Genomic DNA, 27949 nt, shown 5'->3' with positions numbered 1-27949 from the left:
AAAATCATTTGACTCAAGGCAACAGATTCATATTTATGTGTGCATCCAGCTTTGAAATCATTCCACCTGGTATCCCGCATGGGCTCTCCAACCACACCAGGCAACTCAAAGATTAGAAAATGGATTTTTCTCTTGGTGTTGGAGTGACTCCTAAAAGCTGTCATGAACCAGGTGCCTCCCAATGGGTTAGGTTACAAACTCCATCACCCAGAGTCAAATCTTACATAGCACAAATATTCTGAAGGTTACTACCTGGTTGTGGAAGGCTGGTGTAATTCTAAATAAGACTATTAAATATGTTGTTGCTGTTCTCTGTAAAACAGCAGTATTAATTACATCCCCACAATGTTTGATGTTTTGGAGTTACAGCCAGAGTAGCCAGAAGGTTTTCAGATTATATGCTGAGGTACAAAAGTGCATTTTTAATCCAGATAGCCCCACTCATTCCTAACTAGCCTGCCTTTGTTTGTAACCAATGATCTTTTGAGTTCATGTCAAGAAAGTGGCACTACGTTCTGTTGGGTGTTGAATCCACTTCTCACACACACACACACACACATACACACACATACACACACATGGGGATGGGGTGTTTTGAGGGATACAGTCCATTGCACTTACAAAAATATAGCATCCCTATAATATGAAAACAATTGTAGCATTTGATTTCCTTTTATTTACATTTATTAATAATTGACAATACAGTAGGAGAGATGATAGATAGATGATAGATAGATACAAAATACATAATACTTTATTTAATTATGCTATCTAATTAAATATCATTAATTGGATTAATCTTTTTGGACTGAATTATTAATTTAAAAAGAATAAATAATAGCTCAGGTTATATTAGATCCTAAATTGGCCTCACTAAGGGTGGTTGGTTGGTTGGTTGGTTTCTTTTTCTTTTTCTTTTTCTTTTTCTTTTTCTTTTTCTTTTTCTTTTTTCCTTTTGATAATCCAAACAATAACAACAACTAAAAACTATAAAGAGTTGATTGTTTTCTTACTGGGTGCAGCCAGACAGCTAGTGAGATAGTAACATCCTGGTACTAAACAGGAAACATTTTGAGTATTTCCATATGGTGACAAATATACTGGAAAACCTCTGTAATGGAAAAATTAACCAAAAAAAGACAGCAATATCACAATAAATAAGATGTTTTTTTTTTACTTCACTGAGTATAAACTTATTAATTATGCACGAGAAAGGCATGATGATTGTCTACTAAGCATTTTGATGTTAATGCTCATTTTATTCTCTTTTCCCCCCACCCCCACCTCTGTGCACTAATTTAGAATCAATATTTTAAGGATCAGCTGCTAAACATCCTTTGAAACCAGAGGAGAGAAGTCTGTTTCCAGCTTGAAACCAACCCTGGTGCTAAATTGCTGTGAATGTTACATTTTGTTGGATTTTGCTTGAAATATGTTCTTCTATTCTTAAAAAGCCAAACCCAAGAGGGGGTGGGGGGAAACCCTGAAACCAAATGCCATGGTATTGGGTCCAACCATAACATACGGAAGTCCTAAAATAACATCAGAGATATTGCGGTAACGCCTGACCTTCTGAACCACACACTGCCTGCATCACTGGTCACACAAGTGACTCTGAAAGCCTGTTTATTAGAGATGCAGAAGTATCACATGATAAAGCTCTTCTGGGATTGTATCTTTTGGAAGTGAAAGCAAAGAATCATATTTTTGAATGTTTGCAAGTGAAAAAAGAAGTAGCAACTCCCTCCAGCCACGTAGGATACTGCTGCTAGTTTCAATGTGCAGGGAAGGTTATTGTGAGTGAGAAGCATTATCCAACAATGTGTAACTCTTACCTGAAGGCTAATGTAGTGCAGCCTACATAGCAACTTCAACCACTTGATTTTACTGAGCATATCAACAGTGGAGCAAATCTGGACAAGTAGGGAAGAATCCTTGTTCAATCAAATGCCGTCTTGTAGGTTTGACATTCAAGCCAAAGTCATGGAAAATTCCCAATCAAGCATACAAATCAAATCAAGTAAATAAATAGGCATGTTGATTCACATCTGAAAACATCTTAAAAGTTGGTTTGGAGTGTATCAGACCCATTTTTATAAAGCCATGCCTTGAAAATTTCAGGGAGTTGCTTTCAGATGCCAGAATGACATCATTCTTTAAAATGAGTTTAAATCTTGCATGGTGTTTATGTATATGAAAAATAATGTGGACCTTTTCAGAATTTATGCAGGCGGTTGTTTCCTTTTCAAACATTCCTTCTAATTATTTCTTTTTGTACTGTTTCTCCTCTGGAACCTTAAAGCCCAGATCATTTTTTAAAACTATATGCATTATTTGTGGAATATACAGTATGAATGTGTGTAGAGAGAAAGAGAGAGACAAAGAGTGAAATATCAGCTGAAATCCTCTCTTCCCTGCTGAAAATATTTTTACCAGGTTTCTAAAGGGTTAGCTAAACCTCAGCATTTCTAAAGCTATCATTTAAAACCACAAGGCTAACCCAGGTCTAGAAAGATCTTTTTCCAGGAACTATGTCATTATGTATAATGGCGTCAATGGCAGAGACCAAAGCCTGCAATTCTTAGCTCTTAGCTTAGGCGTACTTCCATGTAAATACTTTTCACTGAAAAAAATGGAATGTGTCCTAAGTATTTAAGGTAGAATTGTGGGGCTACATTTATATTTTTTGTTGACATTGACATCTTGTCCCAGAATTCAGTTCCCAATAGCGACCAATAGTTTGTCGCTCCTGGTTTTTGTTTCTCCAATCTATCCCAAGTAGATTATTATTTATATAATAATTTAGTTTAAATTTAATAATTACATTACTTAAATTTAATTACATAATGTGGTAGTTTTGTAACTGGGCAACCTAACAAATTATTTTACTCTCCTTTGGTTTTGGGAGACCCAATCATGTCTTTCACATGTGAAGCACATCCTCAATATCTCCTAAACCAAAGAATTTGACTCTGGATTTCTCATATCCCAATCCTTTTTCTCCCTCCATCACAAAACTCAGGTGAGTATATTCTAATTTTTTTAATGTACTAAAGCAATTTTTCCTTAAAACTTGATTATCCCAAACTATTTCATATTCTTCATGTGATACTTCAATAGATTCATTATCATTCAAAAAGACAATCATAGTTTGAAATACCAAAAAGAGAAAAGATCAGCTTTGCCTTTTAAAAAGCATTAATTTTCATCCAGTGGCAAGGAAAGCTTACATCATTTTAATTGTAACATTTAAGCAAGGAGAAGAAAGAATGAAGAGCTTGCAGCACATAGTAATTCTAATCAACAGTTACAGTCTGAACAACAGCCTCTAATTTTCTGCAAAAATTATCAGTAACTGTATCTTGAAATATTTCATATGATTAAAAGAACATGCAATTAGAAATTGTGATAACTACAATAACACATATAGACGATAGTTTATAATTTATATACATGTAAGCCCAGTTAATTTGAATAGTACTTCAGTTAAGGATAACATCAGTACAATTATGGGAGAATATGCCCACAGAATATCTCTGGAAATCAGACTGAATCAGGAACTTACAAATGATACTTGGTTCTGAAAGATAACAGATTCAAAGGGAAATCAGTTTTAATCAAAATCCCTTAGAAATCCACAAATCTCAAGATCAGAGTGTGATGGCATAATAAAAGCAGAACAATATACTAAGGAGAATCCCAAGTCATAAAGCAAACATACTTGGCTCCATTGGTCACTAAGCAAATATATACAGAGTAGTTAATGGCATCTGTAACTGTTACATAATATTTTAAGGTACAACAAATAAATTAACCTCTACTATGATCCCCTATCGTGATTAAACTAAACTAAATACATTGCTAAACATGTCCTCAAATTGCAACAAACTTCTTCAAAAATTTAACAAACAACAAACATCCATAAAGAATTGGAACCATGAACGAGGGTTGAGAATAGAGTTTATCTCATTCTCTCCATTGCAGTCCTGACAATTTTGCCCATGAAGCTGTTTACATAATAAGGAAACCTTCTATTAATGTGAGGATTTCTGCAGGAAATAAGGGAGTGGGTGAAACATAACAATACTTGGAAGGGGAAAGAAAACTTATATTCAAGCCCCAACAGACAAAATCAGGCCTTATTATTTATTCCACCTCAGCTATTTCCCATTGAATGTGCAGTATGTGCAAGTTTGCATTAGCCATTTAATAATGTGGGTTAGTTCAATGGTTGTCCACTGAATGGACAAATTTACTTAAGTGAGCAATTGTGGACTAGTGTGGCCTATTACTGGCTCAGGGGATTCATACAGTTTGGATGTGCACAGGACACCTGTGCTTCCAATTGACCCTGGATCTCCTCCTGAGATGCACACCCTCAACGTTGCCTTGTCCAATTAATCTGAAAACACAAGTGATGTGAAGGAGAGTCATCTCGGACTTTGCTTCAGAGAAAAAGTTGTCTTCTACTTACCGCCTGAAATAACTACACTAAGATCCAAATTCTACGTACTCATATTTATTTTTCCTAGTATTTCCTTTAGTTGACCTTTTTACCAGTATGTGTTGAAGTCTGAGCTGAAAATGTACATTAGAAGAACAATTTGAGAGGATTTTTGTACATGAAAAATGTTAGAATTAAACAAACCAAAAAAAAAACCCCACCACAAAACCCTTCCAGGGTCAATGGTCATAACCCATGCATTAAGGCCTGAGATATTTTTCCCTCAGAGAAAAAATGGTATTTTCCTGGATGAAACTGAAATAAAACCACAACCCATTCCCAAAGTTGTGAGTGAGAAGAAAATCTGGAAATGAGAGAGAGAGAAAGAATGAGAGAGAGAGAGAGAGAGAGAATTGCCTGCCTCTTTCTGCAGTATTTTTCTGTACTATTTTTCTATGGAGATCTTTTTGTGTTTCAAACTAAAGATCTATTGTTTTAATTTCCCATCTGAGCACAGTACCATAATTAATACACTTCTAGTGACTATTCTTTAGAGCATTTTCATTAGATAAGCAATTTGTTGTCCATTAATCCAAAACTTCAGAAGATACAGTATGCCCAGTCTTTGCACGTACAGCAGATATTAAATTGTGAAGGCTGTGGCATTAACTCTACACATGTCACTATTTGGCACAAATTGAACTTTTTGTCACTGAAAAAGTCCTCATTAAAAGTGACAACCTTCCCTAATTTATCTGGCAAAAATGTAACACTGTGCCTTTTCCCATCAACTGTGATGTTCATGAAAACAGATCAGCCTTTGGCACCTCTGAATAGAGAGGCTAAACCAGACAGCATTAAGAGGGTCCTGGGAGTGGTACTGTCTAGGGCAGTGTTTCTCAACCTTGGTGACTTTAAGACATGTGGACTTCAATTCCCAGAATTCCCCAGCCATGCAAAAACTTTTGGGTAGTACACATTTTATGTATTTTGTAGCTTAATTCCAGTTCTAGGCAAATGGTTGGTCAGGGATAGTCAAAATAGATATGTGTGTATCTGTGTTTGTGCTACCCTGCTTGTCCTAACAGTCAGAAATCACACTGAGACGAGGAGTAGGTCTCTAGTGTTTATTACTGCTATATATAAAACAGAATCCTAACAAACTGAAGAAGCATGGGAAAAACCCAGACAGATAAACCCCAAAAGTTAAGGTGGATTTGATCTGTGTCCCTTTGAATGGCTGCTTAATTCCTCAGTACTATGCATGTGTTTTCCACCTTGGATAGAGCCCCCCTCCTGCTCGCATCAGTACTCATGACACTGCTAGAGCTAAAGATCTGAATCAGAGACATTATGTAATTAGCGTTTGTTTGTATGAGAAAAAAGTAAAACTTTGCCCAGCTCCAGCTCATGAGGACCAATGGGGACTGCTGTGGCAAACATAAGCAGCAACTAAGGCCCCAGCATGAACACCAACTTCCATCAGCAGGCTGACCAGGGCTGGATTGACGGGCTGCTAGACTGAGATCTTGCATCTTAAGGCTGAGTAAAAAAATGATATTTTGTATTCTGTCAATGTGCTTATCGTCAAGTAGCCCACGTTTTGAGCAACCTCTCTTCCCTTTTTCATCCTTTTGTCAAGCGCAGGGGCCCACATGTAGATTAGTTCTTCCTGCATGATCTGCATGGGATTCATAGCCAAGAACTTACACAAGGTAAGAAGGATTTAAGAAGATACTGAAGGTTGCAGCAACAAACTTCTAGTAACAACCCTGCATTTGGTAGTGTATGCAAGCTCTTTGACAGTTTACATGTGGACAGCTGTCATACTACAATATAGCAGGACTGGTCAAGCTTTAACTTTCCAGTTGCTGCAAAAATTACAACTTCTGACATTTTCCACCATTGTCCAACCTGGCAGGGGATGCTAGAAATTGAAGTTCTGCAACAAATGAAGGGCCCAGATTCTCTTATTATATAAAAAGGAATTGCAAATATTATATCTGGAACTATTTCTTCCTTACCATCATCATGATTGTTCTGTCCTGTTCGAACTATGAAGTGACCAAGCAGAATTATTATCAAAAAACTCTTTATTAAATAACTATTTACAATAAATAAGTCCTTCTAGTCAAGAGGTAGGCTGGTTCCGATCAAGACCAACTGGGTAATAACAAGGAACCTAGCAAGGTTGCAGGAAGAGGCTGTAGTGGAACAGCAGAGCAGGATTCACTGATGGAGACTGGAAGGCTGGAAGAAGCTAGGGCATGTGGCAATGCTGAAACTGGAAACAAATATCCACAATACAGAACTAGACTGGCAGCAGGGAGCTGGGCGAGACCGAACTGGATTCACTGGACACGTCTTGGCTACAGCAGCAGGACTGGACTGGGCTCGGTGACTCAGGCTAGGCTGGAAACTCTGGGCTAGAGGCTCAAAATGAGGCAGAGAACTTGAAGCAAGGCTAGACTCAGCTAGAGATACTGGGCTAGACTGGGTACTCTGGGTTGGATACTCAGAACAAGGCTGAGAACTGGAAGCAAGGCTGGACTCAGCTGAAGATTCCTGGCTGGGTTGAAAGCTAGGCACTCGACAAAGTTGGACTGGAAGTTCTGAACTAGGCGAGGGACTTGAAACACAACCAGACTGGACCACAGGTTCTAGGCAAGGTTGCAAACCTGGTTCACAACAAGATAGGTGTGACATTCCTGAACAATGTCGGGCACCTGGGGTGCAGCTAGACTGGGCTGGAGATCCAAGGCAAGGCTGGAGATCCAAGGCATGATGAAGCTGGACTGGAGACTTTGGACAAGGCTGGGAGCTAAAGGTGCGACAAGGCTGAACTGGAGGCTCAAAGCAAGGCTGAGGACTTGAAGCACAACGAGACTGGACTGGAGACTCTGGACACAGCTGGAAACTTGAAGCAAAGCTGGAAGTGCACCTGGAATGCACACAAGGAAGACGCAGAGGTCCGAAGCTGGATGCGAGACTGAGGCTGCTGGGTTCAGCAAGGAGAAGATCCTCGGTGGCAGTGGATGCAGGATCCAAGTCCACTCTGATAGGAAACACTGGCGCTGATTCCACTCCGGCAACAGACAAGGTTTCCAACGCAGGTAAGGACTCTTCTGCTGGAACTGCAAGCTCGAAGGATTGGTTGTCTCCAGCAGCTTGCTCTTCGTATGTCTGCTTTTATGCTGATCTTTTGTGCTTCTATTCCCTTCTACAGCCAATCGGACTGCCTTCTCCTTCATATACTTTTCTGCCCATCGTTTGCACACACTGATTGGAGGATTCAAATCTTCCTCTGAAAACTGACCAATCAGCATCTGTGAATCTTTCCGCACTGCGGACTCATCTCTGGGTTTCACTTTCTTGATTTCAGCTTGGTAAGTTTTTGTTTCCCCCTCTGACTCAGAAAAAGTTTCGTTTTCTGAGTCAGAGGCTGGCTGGAATCTCACATGTGCATCTGTTCCAGGCTCTATTTAAGACCAGGACAACTTAAGGTAGCCTTCCCCAGTCCAGGGCCCTCCAGAAGTGATGGAATGACAATTGCTGACTTGGACCCTGTTCTCCTTTCCTACTCGATTTTTCCTCCTCTCTCTAATGCAGTGTTTCTCAACCTTGGCAACTTTAAGAGGTGTGGACTTCAACTCCCATGGCTGCCTGGGGAATTCTGGGAGTTGAAGTCCGCCCCTCTTAAAATTGCCAAGGTTGAGAAACACTGCTCTAGCATGTTAAATTAACTATCAAGCTGATTTTCTCCCTGAAAGGAGCTGTATATTTTCATTCGCAGAGAGAAATGCAGTGGGTAGAGGCATCTATGGAGGTAAACAGCCATTAACCTTGCTGGTGTTTTGTTTAATACTGCAGCTTTTTGTGTGTCTTCCTTCATTTTTTTAGGGACAAAGTTTCAAGCAATTATATCTCATATGAGATCATTCCAAAAAGGAACAGCAAAAGCACAGTTCACTTTCCTGAATTATGAAGGATGATAGTGACATAATATTTTTCATCTCTTTAATCCTGAAACACTATACCCGGAAAAAAAGCTCTTTCCAAGAGCTATTCCGGTGTTACATTATAGCAGCATTAATGGGCCCACCTGCAATAACAAAATTATTTTTTTTAATAAAAATGATACTTTTACTTGGAATGTTCTCAAAGACAGTTGCTAACTTGGAAGGAGGTTTTATCTTTATGTGCAAACCATCCATTGAAACCATCCATTTTCATATCAGTAGGAGTTCTTTTCAGAGCAGAACCAGATTCCAGAACAGAAAATTGAAATAAATGCTAGAAAAAGCAGAATATGAGCTTTCTGCCAACATTTAAAGATCAACTCTTTGTTGAAGACTAATCAACAACTTTTATTTCCCACACAATACAAGAAGCTGTTGTGAGAGACACTATGGAATACAAATCCCTATTTCCAAGCATTTGTATACTTTTTTTTTCAAAAGTTGTGCTTTACACCCTTACACCAGCACAGCACAGGATGTTGTTCAAGCAGCCCAACTAGGCCTCTGCACATGCCTGAAAAAAGATGTTGCTACTTTAAGTATTGCATTAACTTTAATGAGTTGACTCCTTAAAGCAACAGCATCTCTTTTGTGGGAAAGTCTTTTAAAAAGTCAGGCTGCTTTAGGAGGATAAGCTGGAAAAGGCAAGCGTCACCAAACAAACCATGCAATTTATGAACTTGCCTTGTGAATGTTTCATCATGTCTTCATCATCACTGTTTCTGCTATATGCCTATGCCTTTTAATTATTGTTTTATTTATGAAAAAAAACTTATATATCAGTTTCTATAAACTACTTTGAGGTCTTTTACAATCAAATTTAAAAACAACAGTAAAACTTTCAAAATTTCACATTGCACATTTCGTGAAAAAAATATCATTTAGATTAATGGTTTTCCTAAATTTAGAAATCAGAGAAGGGCTAGGGGAGAAAGGAAGGAATTATTGAAGACCATTTATTTAAGTTATGGCAGAGTTTTATCTGTACTAACTCCCAGGCTATGCCTAGGCCTAACCCAGTATCTCAGGAACAGGTTTCCTAGAGGATTGTTTTCTCCCACATAGATCTACCGAACTCCTGAAAACATTGTCCGAAGCACTCCCTCAGATGCCTCCAGATATCCCAGTCCAGTGAAATGTGACTGAAGAATGAGTATTCTTGGACCCACATTATGAAATCACTTTCTGGCATCATTTTCCCCAGATGCTTCACACCACAAACAGTAGATATTTTAAATAAACAAGATACACTATTTTCAATACCAGAGGAAGCTTCTGTGTATCTTATGTACATTTCGTGATGCTACATATCATTGTGTATTGCTTCAGTTGCTTTCCATTTTTATTAATGTTACTTCTAGAAACCATCCAGAAATTACATTTTTTGAGAAGCACACATTTGCTGTAAAAATGGTTGTAACCACATAACTTAACAAATGGAATTTGAACAAACCATTCCTGTTTTATCTTGAGGTACAGTTGACAAAATGCTGTTTATCCATCTCTAAATGGCTCTGCTTTTCTCCATCTTTGTGATAGACATATCCAGACCACCACTGGTTCATGGTCCCCTCCTTTGGCTCTTATCTATTATTGCAAACCTAGTCATGAATATAACAGCTTGCAACTTTATCCTTTCCTTAGATTTGACATAAAGGAGCAGCACTGATGGCAAGTAATCTGGATTTGCTTCAAGATGGGGGTAGAGGTCTGAATAGAGAGGATAGGAGTGAAAAAAAAGAAAAAGGAAATTACAGTATGAGATGAAGAGCAGAGGAGCCCTTCCTTCAGATATTGGTACTTGTTGTTTGTGAAATTTCACAGGTATTTAATTAATAACCTTTAATTAAGATCCTCCTGGCCTTCTGGAAGGCCATGAAGACCTAGTTTTTCTCTTGGTCATTAAGGCCAGGATGTTAGAGAAACCATCTATATCTATATCTATATCTATATCTATATCTATATCTATATCTATATCTATATCTATATCTATATCTATATCTATATCTATATCTATATCTATATCTATATCTGATTTAACTCAAACATGGGAGGAACGTGGCGGACCTTTGGGGCGGCTGCAGAACACGGCGGAACTTTGGGGCGGCTGTTCTCTGGCCTGGACGCCTGCAGCCGGCATTGGAGGCAGCGGGAGCACCCCCCCCCCCGGTGGAGCAGCAGAGCACGGTGGAGCGGAGGAACGCGGCGGACCTTTGGGATGGCGGCTGACTCTGTGGAGCCTCCATGGATGAGGGAGCCTCCCGTGGATTCGGGGAGACATCTGGGGACCCGGGTGGATGCTGGATGACTGGTTGGACTCGGAGGCCCTGGCAGATGCCTGATAGAACACGGCAGTGTGTGCAAGATTCTGGAGAGAACGCAGCAGGCCCTGGGGCGGTTTCCCTTCATGGGAAATGGTGGACACGGCTTCCTTGGGACAGCGGTGGACCCAGATAGACCACAGGAGAACTTCAGTGGTCCTGGGCAGACCCTGCCAGACCTGAGAGACCCTGGCAGATCTGGATGGCCTCCATAAGGTGGCAGAATACTGGAGGCCTTGGAGGTGGAGTCACATGGTGTGGACCAGAGGACCGCGGGCCCCTTGGTGGACCTTGTGAACTCTGGCAGGACTCTGGTGGAACCCTCATAGACATCAGTGAACTGGGGATTGTTGGGGTTCTTGGGCTCTGTGTCCGGGGGTCTGGGGAATGCCCATTTAGTTAGAAGTGGCAGAGTGGTTTTGTGGGCCCCTCAGAGTGAGTGTGGGCTTACCTCCGGGGGTGAGAGACACGGAGGGAGCCCAAGATTGAATGGGGTGTGTAAGAGTACCCACCCCTGAGTAAGAGACAGGAGGTAGGTAGGAATGGGTGGGGTGCCCCCCCCCCGTGACCAGTGAGAGTGGTGGCAGGGTGGACACAGCGAGTGAGTGGATGGGGGGGGGTAGGCTCCAACAGCACCGAGATCAGGAGCTGGTGCACTGGATGGCCTGCCTCCACCTGAGGTTGACTGAGGATGGGAGGATGTGTGCATGGGAGAGGGGACTTGTAATGATTGCCCAGCCCCAAATACTCAGACTCACAAGAGGCTGCTAAATGAAATCTGATTTATTAAGGATCTTAGGACAAATACAGAGAAAGCTGAGAATGAGCAAAAAGCGCGCCAAATACAAACTTAAAACCCTCGGTACGAACGTATCCCGCCTCCCTGGCAACAGCCCCGCCCGGTCCAGGTGCTAGCAATCGTCAGACCTGCTAGCCTGGGAAAGTAACCTTGAACATAGCAGATAAAGCAAATACATTCCAAAGCACAGCCAAGAGATAACTACTCCCATCCTCCCGTGAAAGATGAAACACGCATCCAGCTAATGACATGCGAAACGTTACGATGTATCAAAGACATTGAAACGGCGAACATGACAGGACTCTTGCATTATCCCAGGGTGGCCGGTGGTTCGGGAGTGGAGGCAACTGGGCCTGGCGACTCTGGGGGTTATAGGGCAGGTTTCACTATCGAGGTGGTGATGGGCTGGGGATGTTATGATGGGAACTGGAGGGCAGGCCATTTCCGGGGAAGACACTTCTGGTGTCTGTTACTGGTAGCATGTTCCGGCCCTCCAGGTTCATAACCAGGTCCTGGTCAGCAGATCCCTGAGGGCCCTGGTCTCCAGCTACTGCTTCTGAATGCCAGGTCAGTCAACAACAAAGCCCCCTTATAAGTGACTTGATCACAGAGGAGGGGGCAGACCTGGCGTGTATCACTGAGACCTGGCTGGGTCAGGAAGGGGGGGGTAGCCCTTTCAGAAATGTGCCCGGCCGGGTTTCAGGTGTGGCACCAGCCACGACACCGGGGCAGGGGATGTGAGGTGGCAGTTGTCATCCAAGAATCTCTAGTAGCCTTCAGGGGCACTGCTCTACAGGTGGCCAGTTGTGAGACCCTGTTTCTCAAGTTGGGCACCCAAGAACAGTTGGGAGTGTTGCTGCTGTACCAGCCTCCCTGCTGCATGGCAACCTCCCTGCCTGAGCTGCTTGAGGCTGTCTCAGGGCTGGTGGTGGAGTTCCCCAGGCTTATGGTCTTGGGGGACTTCAACGTACCTTCCCTGGGGCGTGCCTCAGATGCGGCTCAGGAGTTCATGGCTACCATGGCAGCCATGGGCCTGTCCAAGATCATTCAGGACCCAACTCGAGACAGTGGCCTCACTCTAGACTTGGTTTTCTTGTCAGAGCAGTGGCAATGTGATCTGAGGGGAGAGGTAGATCTGTCCCCATTGTCATGGTCAGATCATGCCCTGGTGGCTCTGAGATTCTCTTGTGCTGCCCCCCTCCACAGGACTGATGGACCCAATGAGGTTTCAGAAGGAGCTGGGGGTTATACCCGGGGATCTGCTGCACGGTCCAGCGGAGGTCCTGGCCACAACCTGGAATAGAGAAGTGGCCGGGGCCTTGGACAGGTTCGCGCCTATGCGGCCTCTCTTGCCCACTCAAACCTGGCACTCCCCGCGGTTTACGGAGGAACTGCGGATTTTGAAGAGGGTGAAGAGATGCCTAGAGTGCCACTGGAGGAAGACAGACTGAATCTGACCAAACACAAGCTAGAGCAGTTATTAAGGCCTACCTTGTGGCAGTAAGAGCGGCGAAACTTCAATATTTCTCCGCTCTTATTGCATCTGCAGAATACTGCCCAACGGCTCTGTTTAAAATTACGCGATCATTATTAGGTAGGGGGGGCTCTGTCTCCCACCTACAGGGCCGTGTGGAGGAATTTGCTGAGCATCTACAGGGTAAAATTGCTCAGATTCTGTCCAAGTTGGACTCTAAGCGTGGGGCAGAGTCTGGGGAGATGCTGAGGGAACGTACTTACCCGGTTATCTGGGAACAGTTTGATCCTGTTGGGCCTGAGGAAGTGGACAGGATCCTCCGGATTGTAAACGCCACCACGTGTCATCTAGACCCATGCCCTTCCTGGCTTGTGAAAGCAGCCCGGGAGGTGACATGTGGTTGGGTCCAGGCGATGGTTAATGCATCTTTGAGGGAGGGAGTGGTTCCGGTTGCCTTTAAAGAGGCACTGGTACACCCCCTCCTCAAAAAGCCATCGCTGGACCCTACTGTCCTGGACAATTTTCGTCCAGTTTCCCACCTCCCCTTTTTGGGGAAGGTGGTTGAGAAAGTGGTGGCATTACAACTTCAGAGGATTCTGGATGAAACGGATTATCTAGACCCCTTTCAGTCAGGTTTCAGGCCAGGATATGGGACAGAGACTGCATTGGTCGCGCTTATGGATGATGTCTGGCGGGAGCGGGATGGAGGGAGTGCATCCATCCTTGCTCTCCTTGATCTCTCAGCGGCTTTCGATACCATCGACCATGGTATTCTTCTGGAACAGCTCAGGGAGTTGGGGGTGGGCAGTGTGGTTCTGTGCTGGTTCACCTCCTTCCTCCAGGGCCGGTCCCAGTTGGTGGTTATAGGAGATGAAAGATCTGACCCTCGACCCCTGCTTTGCAGGGTGCCGCAGGGTTCGGTTCTCTCCCCTCTATTTAACATCTACATGAAACCGCTGGGTGAGATCATCCATCACCACGGGATGAGGTACCATCAGTATGCTGATGATACTCAGATATATATCTCCATCCCGGGTGAAGTAAGTGATGCGGTCAGTGCCCTTTCTCAGTGCCTGGGGGCTATGGGGGCCTGGATAGGGAACAACAGGCTTCAGCTGAACCCTGGTAAGACGGAGTGGCTGTGGATTGATGGCTCCTCTGTATCCGGGAAGTTGTCATCTTTAGTTCTGGATGGGGTTGCACTGCCCCATTCAGAACCCATGTGTAACTTGGGGGTCCTCCTGGACTCACGACTCCTGCTCAAAGAGCCAGTGCAGTCGTGGCTAGGAGGGCCTTTGTACAACTTCAGGTTGTGCACCAGTTACGCCCTTTCCTGGATCGAGATGCCCTCCGAACAGTCACTCATGCCCTGGTCATCTCTCATATAGACTACTGCAATGTGCTCTACGTGGGGCTACCCTTGAAGAGTATCCGGAAGCTTCAGTTGGTCTAAAATGTGGCTGTGAGAACAGTGATGAGTGCTCCAAGTTCAGCACATGTAACACCTCTACTGCATGAGCTGCATTGGGTTTCAGTTTGCTTCTGGGTCCAATTCAAGGTGTTGGTTATCACCTTTAAAGCCCTACATGGCATGGGGCCAGGCTACCTGAAGGACCATCTCATCCCTATAACATTGACCCACCCCACCCGATCATGCAGAGAGGGCATGTTGCAAACCCTGTCTGTAAGAGAATTTCATCTGCTGGGGTCCAGGAGGCAGGCCTTCTCTGCAGTGGTGCCTGCCCTGTGGAACATTCTACCCCCCGAGGTGAGACAGGCCCCTTCGCTTCCGACCTTCCGGAGGGGCTTGAAGACCTGGTTCTGCCGCCTTGCCTGGGATGGGAAGGGCAATAGCTCTTCCTGGGGGTGGCTGATGATATAGAGTTCTCCTGACGGAATGGAAATCTCCCACTTGGATTCTATATTTATATTTTTATTATTTTAGTATTGTAGCTGTTGACCTGGTGATTTTATGATGTGAGGTTTTAAGGTGAATTTTATTGTAAACCACCCAGAGTCCCCCTTTTAGGGGGAGATGGGCGGTGATAGAAATGTGAATAATAAATAAATAAATCCATCTATCTATATCTATATCTATCTCTATCTCTATCTCTATCTATCTCTATCTCTATCTCTATCTCTATCTCTATCTCTATCTCTATCTCTATCTCTATCTCTATATCTATATCTACATCTACATCTACATCTACATCTATATCTATCTACATCTACATCTATATATTTAGTCTTGTGAGATAGCTGTGCAATGCATCAGTTATTGTATTATTATTTCTAATTGTATTTTTGTTTTGTTTTGTTTCTAGAGGGTTTATCATATTGTTTTCTTGTGTATTGGCTGTTAGCCACCCAGAGTTATTTATTTAAGGTGGGAGGACATATAATTTTTTAAAATAAATAATGCAGTGAGCATAAAGCAAAGACACATTAGGTATTTTCACATAGCATACTCACCCATGTTTGAGTTAAATCGGAGTTCACTCACCCCAGTTTTCCGGATTTGGTGCCATATTGGACCCTCAGTAGGATTGTTAATATTACTCTGCATCAATCACTATATGTACATTAAAGATACATGCATTCTTCTTGGCTATATCCCAGTATTTGGAACCTATTAAGATTTCAAGCTTTGTCAAATATGGGGACTGGCTAACAGAAAGGTATTGGAAGCAAAAGCCTGTATCTGATTTGCAGCAATGGATTGTTTTCTATCAACATTTGAATTATGGTTGGGTTTTTGTTTGTTGTTGTTTTGTTTCTTTACATCGGGGTAAGAAAGATTTTCAAGGTTTGAGGAGTTCTGTCTATATCAGTTTTCCAGACATTTTCCCTCCTTTTTCCAATGATATTTGAAACTTTACTACTTAACTAATCCTGTTGTTATGCATTCATGTTTTACCTCTGATAATTAATTTAGTATACCAGAATTATATTAAAAATGACTTATTGAACCATAAACTAATCGCATGGGTGAGGCAAAATTGTGGTGGAATACTTTGAGGTTTGGTGTGTCACACAAGCCCACACTATGTCTCATTCTAATGACTACAGGCAGTAGGAACAGAGCTATTTAATTTTGAGTGTTCCCAAGTATGTACATGCTGTGATTGATCTAATTATAAAATGCATTTCTCCTTCGTAAGAGAAAGATGAAGATTCTGTTTCTTATTTATTCTTTCCAACTCAACAGAATGTGGGGAAGAAATTATGTAAAGGGCTTAGGACTCTGTCCATCTCTCTGTTAGCAGGATTACTGTCCAAAATCAGAACAGAATGGGATCAAATGTAATGTGATGAGGGAAGCTGGCAGAAGAAAGTTTGAATTTTAAATGGGGAGATCAGGCTGGGGGCTGCAGGGGAAAAATCTATTCAAGTAATTCCCTGAAGCATCCCTATGGAAAGGTAATTGTGTAGTTGTAGTTGCCGACTTTTTCCATTCCAAGTCCACTTCCTCCTCCCTCTTGGTTGTATAAGTTAGAGTGGTATGTGTACAGCCTTATTTATATTCCCAGCATATACACAAGGACATACAGACACAATACAAGGAGGAAACAGAAACACACACAGAGTGATGCAAAATGTTACTTTGTTACACAGAAGAAAATACAGATGCGTTTTCTAGCTGATGGAAAGGGGTTAGAAAGAATTCCAGAAGTATGCTTTCCCTCTCTTATTAATCCTAGCTTATTTATTTTAAAACACTGTGTTTTTGTTGTACAAATAAAGTAGTTGATAAAATTGGAACATTGATTATGTAAGTAAATATACTTTCTAAAAGCATATATAATCTTACAATGTTTAGGAAATCTCTAGGTCTATGCAGTCATGGAAACTGTTCCACTACACCAAAATTCTTCCTTCTTCCATACTAACTCCCCATACTCTAATTGGTTAATTTCTGTTCATTGTAATGAGTGTTATAAGTTAGTCAGAGACCAGCTTACACAAGTAAAAGAAAAAAAAAATTGTGCAGTGTTAAGAACATAAACAGAACAAAGGCTCACTCCATTGCTTCCTTCTGACATTCCAATACAAAAAATTGCCTCACCTTTATTGCTGTTAAAAAAAAAAAACTTTTTGCTACGTTGTCTGTAATTGAATCCTTCTGATTTGATTGGAGAACACTGATTTTTTCCTACTCTATCATTGCAGATCCTTTCCTCAAAAAATGTCTAAGGTACCTCTCTTCTGAGTCTCTGTACCAAAGGCATATGAGTAGTATCTATCTTCACTGGTTATGTACCATCAAGTCAGTATCAACTCTTTACCTACTGCATAGATAGATATTTTCCAGGATGATCTGTCCCCAGCCTGGTCCTTTAGATCTTCCAGTGGTGCAGCATTGCTGCAATAACTAAGTCCACCCACCTTGCTACTGGTCATCCTCTTCTCTTTCCTTCGACCTTTCCCAGCATTATAGACTTCTCTAGAAAGCTAGGTTTTTGCATTAGTGTCTGAAGTAGGATAATTTGAGTCTGGTCATATGTGCCTTGAATGAGAACTTTGGGTTGATTTGTTCAATGATCCATTTGTTTTCTTGACTGTCTGTGGTCTTCTTAGAAGTATTCTCCAATACCAAATGTGTAATGTATGTAATGTAATATAACATCAGGTATGACTAATGGCTTCTATTTTCCCCGTGCCACATGAAGACAGAGAGTTTTTAACTGAGATATGGCAACATTTGCTTTCTAATAACTTTCACAATCCTTTGAGGTCAGGAGATATGGATATAGACCTGGAATAAAAATTCTTATTTGTGACTTATGATTTAAGTAATGGCAAAAACTCAAATCATTTGAAGCTCAGTATGCCTTAATCCTTGTTTTAGAACCTTTCAGCTGTCCTTAGAGAAGCTACACATTGAGGCAAGAAACCTCAGTCATTAAGATTTTGTATTAAATTTCTTCCTCCACTGAGAGTAAAAGGTGTCAATCCAGGTTAGGGATGCTAAGGAATCCGAAGATAATGTTAAGTCTATTCAATAATTAAAGTGTAAGAGCCATGCAGTCTTTATTAAAGACCTACTAGCTTTTAGGCAAAGTGTGGTGAGTTTGAAAAACATTGAAATGCTAAAAAAAAAAAATCAGTATATGGACCAATATGCCAACAGTTGGCATCTCTTACAGTCTCCAATTTTTTTTAAAAAAAAATGTATTCTCTCAGCTCTGTCACTGTTCATTTATTTATCCCATCAATTACTGCTCTGTTTTGGTGGCTGTCATGGGTAAAATTCTGTGCATGTGCTCTTCAATTGGCAGAAGCATATAGGCATACTTCAAATGTTCTCCTTGGTGAATATATGTGCTCAGTTGTCATTATATAATATATAATATGTATGCATTTGCATCATGGTACAGGCAAAGCACCTGTTAGGACCATTTTCCTAATTCCCTTATACTGTAGGTTCCTATTCAGTTCACCCAATTTGATCAGAACAAAATACTTTTGGAATACAGTATTATGGAGATGACTCTTCACCTATCACCATTCTGTTTAAAATGAGTCTTCTTACATCTCTACAAATAATAATAGACCAGGGTTTTCTTTTGTTGTTTTTTGCACCATGGTCTTAACAGAGAACTGTGAGGACACCAAGATGCAGATTCCTTTATTTTACTGCTACTTAAAACTAAAAGAACTGGTTGTAACTTTAAGCCCTGAACTTTGACTGTGAAATCTAACCAAAAGGAAACAGCAACCAAGAAATACATTGATTTGTGACATTTAATTATGTGTAGGACAGGGACTTTCGTTAAGTATCTAACTACAATGATGTCAAAGTAATGAAATGGCATTGTGCTGTCGTAACAGCAGCTCTGCCTTTTCATACTTGTGTCACAAAGTCACACAGAAGTATGTAAAGGGTGAAGTTTGTGCCATGGTGCATGTTTTGTCACTTGTACCCGTTCCCGCCTTTATAGGTGTCTATGGGTCTCCACTACTAATGATTATTAATAATGTTTTTTAAACTATTGTTGTTGTTTTGACTCTGAGCCTCAAAGTAGACATGAGCAATTCTGGGGAGTGGAAGTAGCCCATTTTTGGTAGCTGCTTAAGTTAGCACACATATATATTCCCTCCTTCATATATATAGTCTTTTCTTCCAAGATCACTGTTTTCCTATCAGTAATGATACAGCCTCCTGATCATGGGGAGGGAGGCAAGGTTCAAATGGCAAGCTTGGTGTCTTATGTGGTAGATACACCCTCCAACCATTTGTTCATACGCTTACCAGGCTGAGAAGGTAAGGTAAGGTGTATACTCATTGCTTCTGGCAGACTGTTAGGCCAATGTTACACATTCTGTAGCCAACTTTTTTTTAGCAGGAGCTTTGATCCTTATACCACAATCTTTGGGGCAACTTTCCCTTGTATCAACCCAATGTTCTTTGCTCTTTAAAAAGCCAAGAAGAACTATCCCTTACCCATCTTCAAAACTGGCAACAAGATCCCAAGTGGGAGGCTTGTCCACTTCTCCAGCCTCATTGATTTGAAATGGGCAAGTCTGTGCAAGACATGCTCAGTTAATGATTAGTTGATTTTTCTTCTTTTAAATCCATCTGACAAATTTGTCTAACACAGGTCTTACAAGCAACTCACCAACAGCCACTGCACCTCTCCTTGCTAGTTGCAATGCCAAGAGACCAACAATGTAAAAAAAAAAAAAATCCTATACAATTCCATAAAACAGCAACTGGTACAAACCCACACAGTACTCTGGAGGAGTGTCAAAATTAGGATGCAACAGGGAAGAGCTGCACTTTGACTTCTGGAGTCCTTAGTGCTCTCTGAGCTTGGTTGTTTGCTTGCAGATGTTTCATTACCCAACTAGGTAACATCATCACTCCTAGTGAGTGTGGGGCTTGCTCTCTGTTTATATACAGTAGCTTCCCCTGCCAGCGTTGGTGGGGATGTGGTTTTCTCCTTAGTAGTTCCTTGATTAGGGTATTGTTTTATGCCTGGTTATCTGGTGTTAATCCCTGCTTATCTGGGTGTTGGCTGCTGGAGGGGATGTGTTCTGGTCTTTTTCTTACCACCTTTGCTTTTTGTTGTCCCTTTTGAATGGTTTGAAAATATAGTTTATTTCTATGTGTCTATTGATGGCTGATTTGTCTGAATGCTCAGCTTCCAGGAATTCTGTAGCATTTTTGGATTTGACTTGATCTAGAATGCTCAGTTTCCTAGTTGGTTTTCATTGTGTCTTCTACTGCTAGTTGGTGCTCATGGATGCACTCTGCTAGTCTTCTGCCTGCCTGTTCTATATAGTGGCTGTTACAGTCCTTACACAATACTGTTACAGTCCTTACACAACACCCTAATCAAGGAACTTCCAAGGAGAAAACCACACCCCCACCAACACTGGCAGGGCAAGCTACTGTATATAAACAGGCAGCAAACCTCACATTGTCTAGCAGTGATGATGCTAGTCGGGTAATGAAATGTCTGCAAGCAAACAACCAAGCCCAGAGAGCACCAAGTTCTCCACAGTTCAATCCTGAGCTACTTATATTCTCTTCTATTTGGACTTTTCTTCTGTTAGATACCTCACAGACCAGGTCTGCAGCTGGATCTTTCTTGTCTTTCCCTCCCTCTTTAGAGGCACGTGTAAAGCAAAAATAAAACAAAATCAAGAGTAAAAGCCTGCTATCCTACCTACTGATAAAGCTGGGAGATACTGCCACTTGCATATGAGAGTTAATAATTACAAATAAATTTCTTTTGTTCCAATCTTTAAATACATGTTTAAGGCTGAAGATTCTGGGCAAACAGGAAAATTTTCAACAGATCTTAATGGTAGCATTACACCAGTATCACACTTCCAAAGGTTCTGCCTATTTGAGTTATTTGGAGTGCATTATTTCAAACCAAACACACTTTTTTCAATATTCCATCTTAAAACTAAGTTTCAGAGGTATGCCTTGTATAATTTGGAAGCCAACCAAGTAATACTTTTCTTCTTCCCTATTCATCAAAACATTATGTTGACTGAACTGAAACTAACATGTATACTCACGACCAATCTTGCCTAAAACCTTATTCAGGAGGGTAGAAAACTGTATTTGTAATGCCACAGATAAGATTGTTCAAGAGCTTTCATTTTGAAGTTGCTATTTTTAGAGATTTATCTTATCTTTCTAGATGCAACACATTCTACAAGCAAAACAGAATGATACCTCTCCCAAGGACATTTGAAGACAAAGATAAAATTAAATATGTAGAAAAAGATCCATTTTTAACCTTGCCCTCCTCTCCCCTCCTCTACTGGTATAGAATTGTTGGAGCAGAGAAAATCTCAAATGGTGTGGTATCTTAGTATTGCCTTCTCTAATTTTAAAGTGTGTTTGCATTAACACAGGCTTGTTTGTTTAAGAATAAACACCTATTATCTTTTGGATAATGCAAATTAAATTGTCAAGGCAAGATTTAAAGATATATTCTTCAGAAAAGCATCAAGGGATATTTCAACCCTTTCAGTGATAGATTTTATTAGGATCATAACTTCGCTATGTTCAATAATTTCTAAACAAATTACTATAGGTTTAATTGCAGGAGGACTAATTCATTAGCTCCTTATATTTTAAAAATTTAGGAATCATGATTAATATGCTAAATATATCTAGGTGGGTCAAAATTAAATTTATTTACTGTTAGAGGTTATGCATCTAGACAAGTTTAGGGACTTTATCATCACTTCCAGACAACACTTGATTGAAATTCAAGCAATCAAGGTTTTTATGTACACTATCCCAGACACTTGCCAGAATAAAGATGGGCTACATTCACAGAGCACACAGAGGACTGTTCTTCACTAATGACTTATAGCATCTTCATGACATCACCCAGCCATCACTGAGGTGATATAAAGCCTGTTCTTCATTAGCTTTATGACACAGTGACAGTTGTGTGACTGCAGAAGATACTCAGTTGCTCGTGAGCAAATGACATTAACCTGCTTACTGGTTTAGTCACATTTTCTGAGTTCCTGAGAATCGAGACCCTGTATTATGTTACCAACAAACATAGCCTGAGGAATTGGTTTTCATTGTTTGATGTTTTCTAACTTATTTCTTGTTAGATGTGTGGGAATTTGAAGTAATACATGTGTTTTATTTTGTTTTTATGTCTCAACCATTTCATGTTGTTGTTGTTCTTTATTCGTTTAGTCGCTTCTGACTCTTCGTGACTTCACAGACGAGCCCACGCCAGAGCTTCCTGTCGGTCGTCAACACACCCAACTCCCCCAGGGACGAGTCCATCACCTCTAGAATATCATCCATCCATCTTGCCCTTGGTCGGCCCCTCTTCCTTTTGCCCTCCACTCTCCCTAGCATCAGCATCTTCTCCAGGGTGTCCTGTCTTCTCATTATGTGGCCAAAGTATTTCAGTTTTGCCTTTAATATCATTCCCTCAAGTGAGCAGTCTGGCTTTATTTCCTGGAGGATGGACTGGTTTGATCTTCTTGCAGTACAAGGCACTCTCAGAATTTTCCTCCAACACCACAGTTCAAAAGCATCTTTCTTTCTTCTCTCAGCCTTCCTTATGGTCCAGCTCTCACAGCCATGTTACTATGGGGAACATCATTGCTTTAACTATGCAGACCTTTGTTGTCAGTGTGATGTCTCTGCTCTTAACTATTTTATCAAGATTTGTCGTTGCTTTTCTCCCAAGGATTAAGCATCTTCTGATTTCCTGACTGCAGTCAGCATCTGCAGTAATCTTCGCACCTAGAAATACAAAGTCTTTCACTGCTTCTACATTTTCTCCCTCTATTTGCCAGTTATCGATCAAGCTGGTTGCCATAATCTTGGTTTTTTTGAGGTTTAGCTGCAAGCCAGCTTTTGCACTTTCGTTCACCTTCATCATAAGGCTCCTCAGTTCCTCTTCACTTTCAGCCATCAAAGTGGTATCATCTGCATATCTGAGATTGTTAATGTTCCCTCCAGCAATTTTAACTCCAGCCTTGGATTCCTCAAGCCCAGCATGTTGCATGATGTGTTCTGCATACAAGTTGAATAGGTAGGGTGAGAGTATACAGCCCTGCCGTACACTTTTCCCAATCTTAAACCAGTCCGTTGTTCCGTGGTCTGTTCTCACTGTTGCTACTTGGTTGTTATACAGATTCTTCAGGAGGCAGACAAGATGACTTGGTATCCCCCTACCACTAAGAACTTGCCACAATTTGTTATGGTCCACACAGTCAAAGGCTTTAGAATAGTCAATAAGACAGAAATATATGTTTTTCTGAAACTCCCTGGCTTTTTCCATTATCCATCGGATATTGGCAATTTGGTCCCTAGTTCCTCTGCCTTTTCTAAACCCAGCTTGTACATCTGGCAATTCTCGCTCCATGAATTGCTGAAGTCTACCTTGCAGGATCTTGAGCATTACCTTACTGGCATGTGAAATGAGTGCCACTGTTCAATAGTTTGAACATTCTTTAGTGTTTCCCTTTTTTGGTATGGGGATATAAGGTGATTTTTTCCAGTCTGATGGCCATTCTTGCATTTTCCAAATTTGCTGGCATATAGCATGCATTACCTTGACAGCATCATCTTGCAAGATTTTGAACAGTTCAGCTGGGATGCCATTGTCTCCTGCTGCCTTGTTATTAGCAATGCTCCTTAAGGCCCATTCAACCTCACTCTTCAGGATGTCTGGCTCTAGCTCACTGATCACACCGTCAAAGCTATCCCCAATATTGTTATCCTTCCTATACAGGTCTTCTGTATATTCTTGCCACCTTTTCTTGATCTCTTCTTCTGTTAGGTCCTTGCCATCTTTGTTTTTGATCATACTCATTTTGGCCTGGAATTTACCTCCAATATTTCTAATTTTCTGGAAGAGGTCTCTTGTCCTTCCTATTCTATTGTCTTCTTCCACTTCCGCGCATTGCTTGTTTAAAAATAATTCCTTATCTCTTCTGGCTAACCTCTGGAATTTTGCATTTAATTGGGCATATCTCCCCCTATCACTGTTGCCTTTTGCTTTCCTTCTTTCTTGGGCTACTTCTAATGTCTCAGCAGACAGCCATTTTGCCTTCTTGGTTTTCTCTTTCTTTGGGATGTATTTTGTTGCTGCCTCCTGAACAACGTTGTGAACTTCTGTCCATAGTTCTTCCGGGACCCTATCTACTAAGTCCAGTCCCTTAAATCGATTCTTCACCTCCACTGCATATTCCTTAGGAATATTAGTGAGCTCATATCTAGCTGATCTGTGGGTCTTCCCTGATCTCTTTAGTCTGATCCTAAATTCTGCAAGAAGAAGTTCGTGATCTGAACTACAGTCAGCTCCAGGTCTTGTTTTTACCGACTGTACAGATGTCCACTACCTTTGGCTGCAAAGGATGTAGTCAATCTGATTTCGGTGTTGTCCATCTGGTGAATTCCACGTATAAAGCCATCTGTTAGGTTGTTGGAAGAGAGTGTTTGTTATGCAGAGTGAATTGTCTTGGCAAAATTCTATCAGCCTATGTCCTGCTTCGTTTTGTTCTCCCAGGCCATGCTTACCTGTAATTCCAGCTGTCATTTGACTGCCCACCTTAGCATTCCAGTCTCCCGTGATGAAAATAACGTCTCTTTTAGGCGTGTTGTCCAGTAGGTGCTGCAGATCCTCATAGAACTGCTCTACTTCAGCTTCTTCAGAATCTGTGGTTGGGGGCGTATATTTGGATCACTGTGATGTTAGATGGCTTGGGAGGCTTTCTTGAAAAGGCAAAATGTAACCTTTTCTCTCTGAAATTTCTCTCCTACATAATTCATTCTACCATTTGAAAATTTCCTGCCCTATCTCAAACTACCTTATTTGCTTCTTCATTTTCATTTGAGGTATTTTTTTTACTGTGAAGTTATGTCTATTGGAATAGGCCTGGGGAGATCCATGTTCAAGTCTGCTTTATATCATGGAAGCTCCGTGACTTTGGGCTCATCACTGGTCTCAGCTCAACCCACTCCACAGGGTTGCTGCTGTAAGGAAAACTGAAGCAGGTACACTGACAGGAACTCTTCAAGAAAAAGCAGGATATAAAGCTTACTAATGTGTAAATAGATTCAAAAAGGCCAATAAATGCCAAGTAGAATAAAGCAGCCATAGCCATATAAAAGGTGCTATAAACTGGTTTACTCTCCACCTAGAAGAAATTACCTGATGATATAAGCCCTATCTGAACATTCATGAATATTCAGTTCATAATAAACCTACTGCCAAAATCATTTTAATAATACCAGCTGCTAGAGCCACCCATGTGTTGAGTGTAAATACTTGCAGCACAGAAACTTACTCACTATTAGCTTCCATTTGAGCCACAATCCTGCATTATAAGGATTTTAGTTCATGTGCAAGCCAATCCAATTTGGCTTTTGCATCTGTTCACGTTAAATGTCTGCAGCATCTGATCTAATTTGGCTGAGATTCATGGGGAATTATTCAGAACACTCCCATGTTCGGCCTTTCTCATAATGAAAATGGGAACAGGGCTACAGTGGTAGGATTACATGCACTTCTATGCTCAATAGGAACAGTATAAGAAGGTTAAATTTTCTGTGGTCTCTCAGAAATACAGCTGTTATGGCAGGGCTACTCCATACTCCATTGATCCACGAAGTGACCAAGAGTCGGACACGACAGAATGGATAGACGGAGACTCCATTTGTGGCATTCATTCTTCATGACCGCTATTCTAATAAAATTCCATTGGTTTTTACAAGCCAAATACCATCTTTTTCTTTAGCTCTTAATAATGTTTAATATAACTGACTGATTCAGATGCTGTTTTAATCATTAATCTCTTATCCAAGATAACGCTCCTCTTGTTTTAAATATGTTTTAACCTGAAATACATGATCATTAAAAGCATGAAAAGACATTAATAGAATTAAATTTGGGCTAGAATTTTGTGATGCATTTTCTCAAATAAAGCCACTGGCAGTAGATTTAAAAATCACTTCAATAAAGGACTAATTGATAACTCTTAATCCTGTACATAAACTTCCTTTTAACATTTTCATTCTGATTAATCTTGGCATTTCACAGCATTCTCCTAAGCCCTCCAGTGATTTGAATGGAAGCTTTAGACAAAATTGCCACTTATGCAAAGCAGAAAAATATATCCCGTTAGCCATAATTATCATACAATGCAGATGCATGCATATTTCATAAATATACCAATTGGTTAGATTAGTTCATGGTTATTTTGCTTCTTCCCAGAATCAATAATACTAAAACAAAGGAGAGACTGTTTCATAGCTTCAGACATAGGAAAGAAATAACCTGGATGTACAAAGTATTTCCCTCTTAAGTTGTACCCATTTGAAAAATTTAAGTAATATTGTCTCTAACCTTTTACCCTCCATCTATATTCCCATCAATACTACCTCTCACAGTAATGCTGTGCTATGCCTTCTGTTTATTTCATGCATTTCGTGCATGCTAGGAAAGGTAAGCAGAGGAATTAATGACTAACAGCCTTAGGTTCACTGTTCTTGTCTTCACCATTCCCAAACAGACGGACTTGGGTTGAGACTGAAACTCTGCAATTACAAAGACCAGATTCAGTGAGTAAGATAAGAGAATAACTGTAACAATCACCACTTAACATATACAACAAAAGTATCATTTAAAATTATTTTACAATAATTACCAATAACACTATCTAAGCAAGCCATGTATTATAGGTTGGATTGGCCCTTAAAGATCTGCTGGAAGTGCTTATACTTCTGCCCACAATGTTTGGAAGCCTGCTGTACAAGCTCTTTATGCCTGTTCTTTTCCATAGCACAATCAAGTTTTTTTAGTAGAATGTCAGAGCACTGTTGAGCTGAGTGTGGTATGCTATATTGTCAGCATTATCTTCCTCAGAATTCATGGGATGTAAGGTGAAGAATGAGGTGCAGCATTCCAGTGCAAAGAAGCTAATAATTAGGGGGTGAAGGTATATATGGCAACTTCAACAATTGTAGTTTCCTCTGAGCATGGCCCTGAAAATAGTCATTACCTCACATTTACAGGTATTTATTTTGAGAAAGGTTATAAATCTTGACGTTTGAAATCACCCACTAAACAGTCAAGGAAAAGCAGTCGAAGATGCAGATGTAATGCATACATTTAGGGCCTATGCCAATGCAAGGTACTCTTGAGCAATTGCTTGAGACACATTGGGCACTGCCTGTATTATTGAGTTCTGTGGCACTGAGAGCAACACCTGATAGCTGAAAGTTCCCACAACAGCCTGAAGTTCTTTGATGTTAGAGGCACTGTGGGAAAGCAAGTTTCACCCAACTGCCTAACACCACTGGAATTACTGCTGTCAGCTGTGTTTACAAAAGGGCAGTTTGGACACAGCCCTGCACCATGTTTTGCAAGGCAATTAAAAAAAAACAACCCATAGCATTTGGAGACATCACAGAGCACAAACTTTTGTGAATAGATTCAACTCTGTCAAACTTAATGTCTGACACTATTAAAAAACTGGGTATGCTGGTGACATTCAAACTGAATTAATTTATCATTAATTTCTAAGTATTTTCTGTACAAGAGTCTCTGTTTAAATGACAAGTAATCTCTTCTTTAAGGACAGAAAATGTGCAGGAAAGGGATTATAGCTCTAGTTTAAAAAGTTATACCTGATTGCTTGGTTACTCAAAATATTATGAAATAAACCTTTTTCAGTTCAAAAAAAGATTGCTAAAATTATTCTCCAGATATAAAAATGGCCTGGCTGTCCAAGGTTTCTGTGTAAATGTTTGAACAGACATAGTATAATATTCAGAACGTCCAAATATGCATGCAAAGGAGGATTTCCAGCTAATGCCAAACGGGATATACTTCTAAATATAATCAGTTTTTTTAGTAACGTTGGCATCATATACAATATTAG

At 40.8% G+C, this 27949-nt stretch overlaps 1 long non-coding RNA gene across 1 annotated transcript in view; it reads left to right on the top strand.

The window, feature by feature from the left end:
• The first annotated feature begins 14086 nt into the window (after nt 1-14086).
• LOC134487636 (uncharacterized) overlaps nt 14087-27949 on the top strand; it is a 129918-nt gene continuing 116055 nt past the window's right edge. The window contains exon 1 of the long non-coding RNA XR_010066874.1: nt 14087-14253. This is a non-coding gene — a long non-coding RNA (uncharacterized LOC134487636). The remainder of the gene's footprint in view (nt 14254-27949) is intronic.

Source organism: Candoia aspera, chromosome 1 (assembly GCF_035149785.1).
Source record: "Candoia aspera isolate rCanAsp1 chromosome 1, rCanAsp1.hap2, whole genome shotgun sequence".
In the NCBI taxonomy this organism is placed as follows: Eukaryota; Metazoa; Chordata; class Lepidosauria; order Squamata; family Boidae; genus Candoia; species Candoia aspera.
This window is presented reverse-complemented; position numbering and strand designations above follow the sequence as displayed.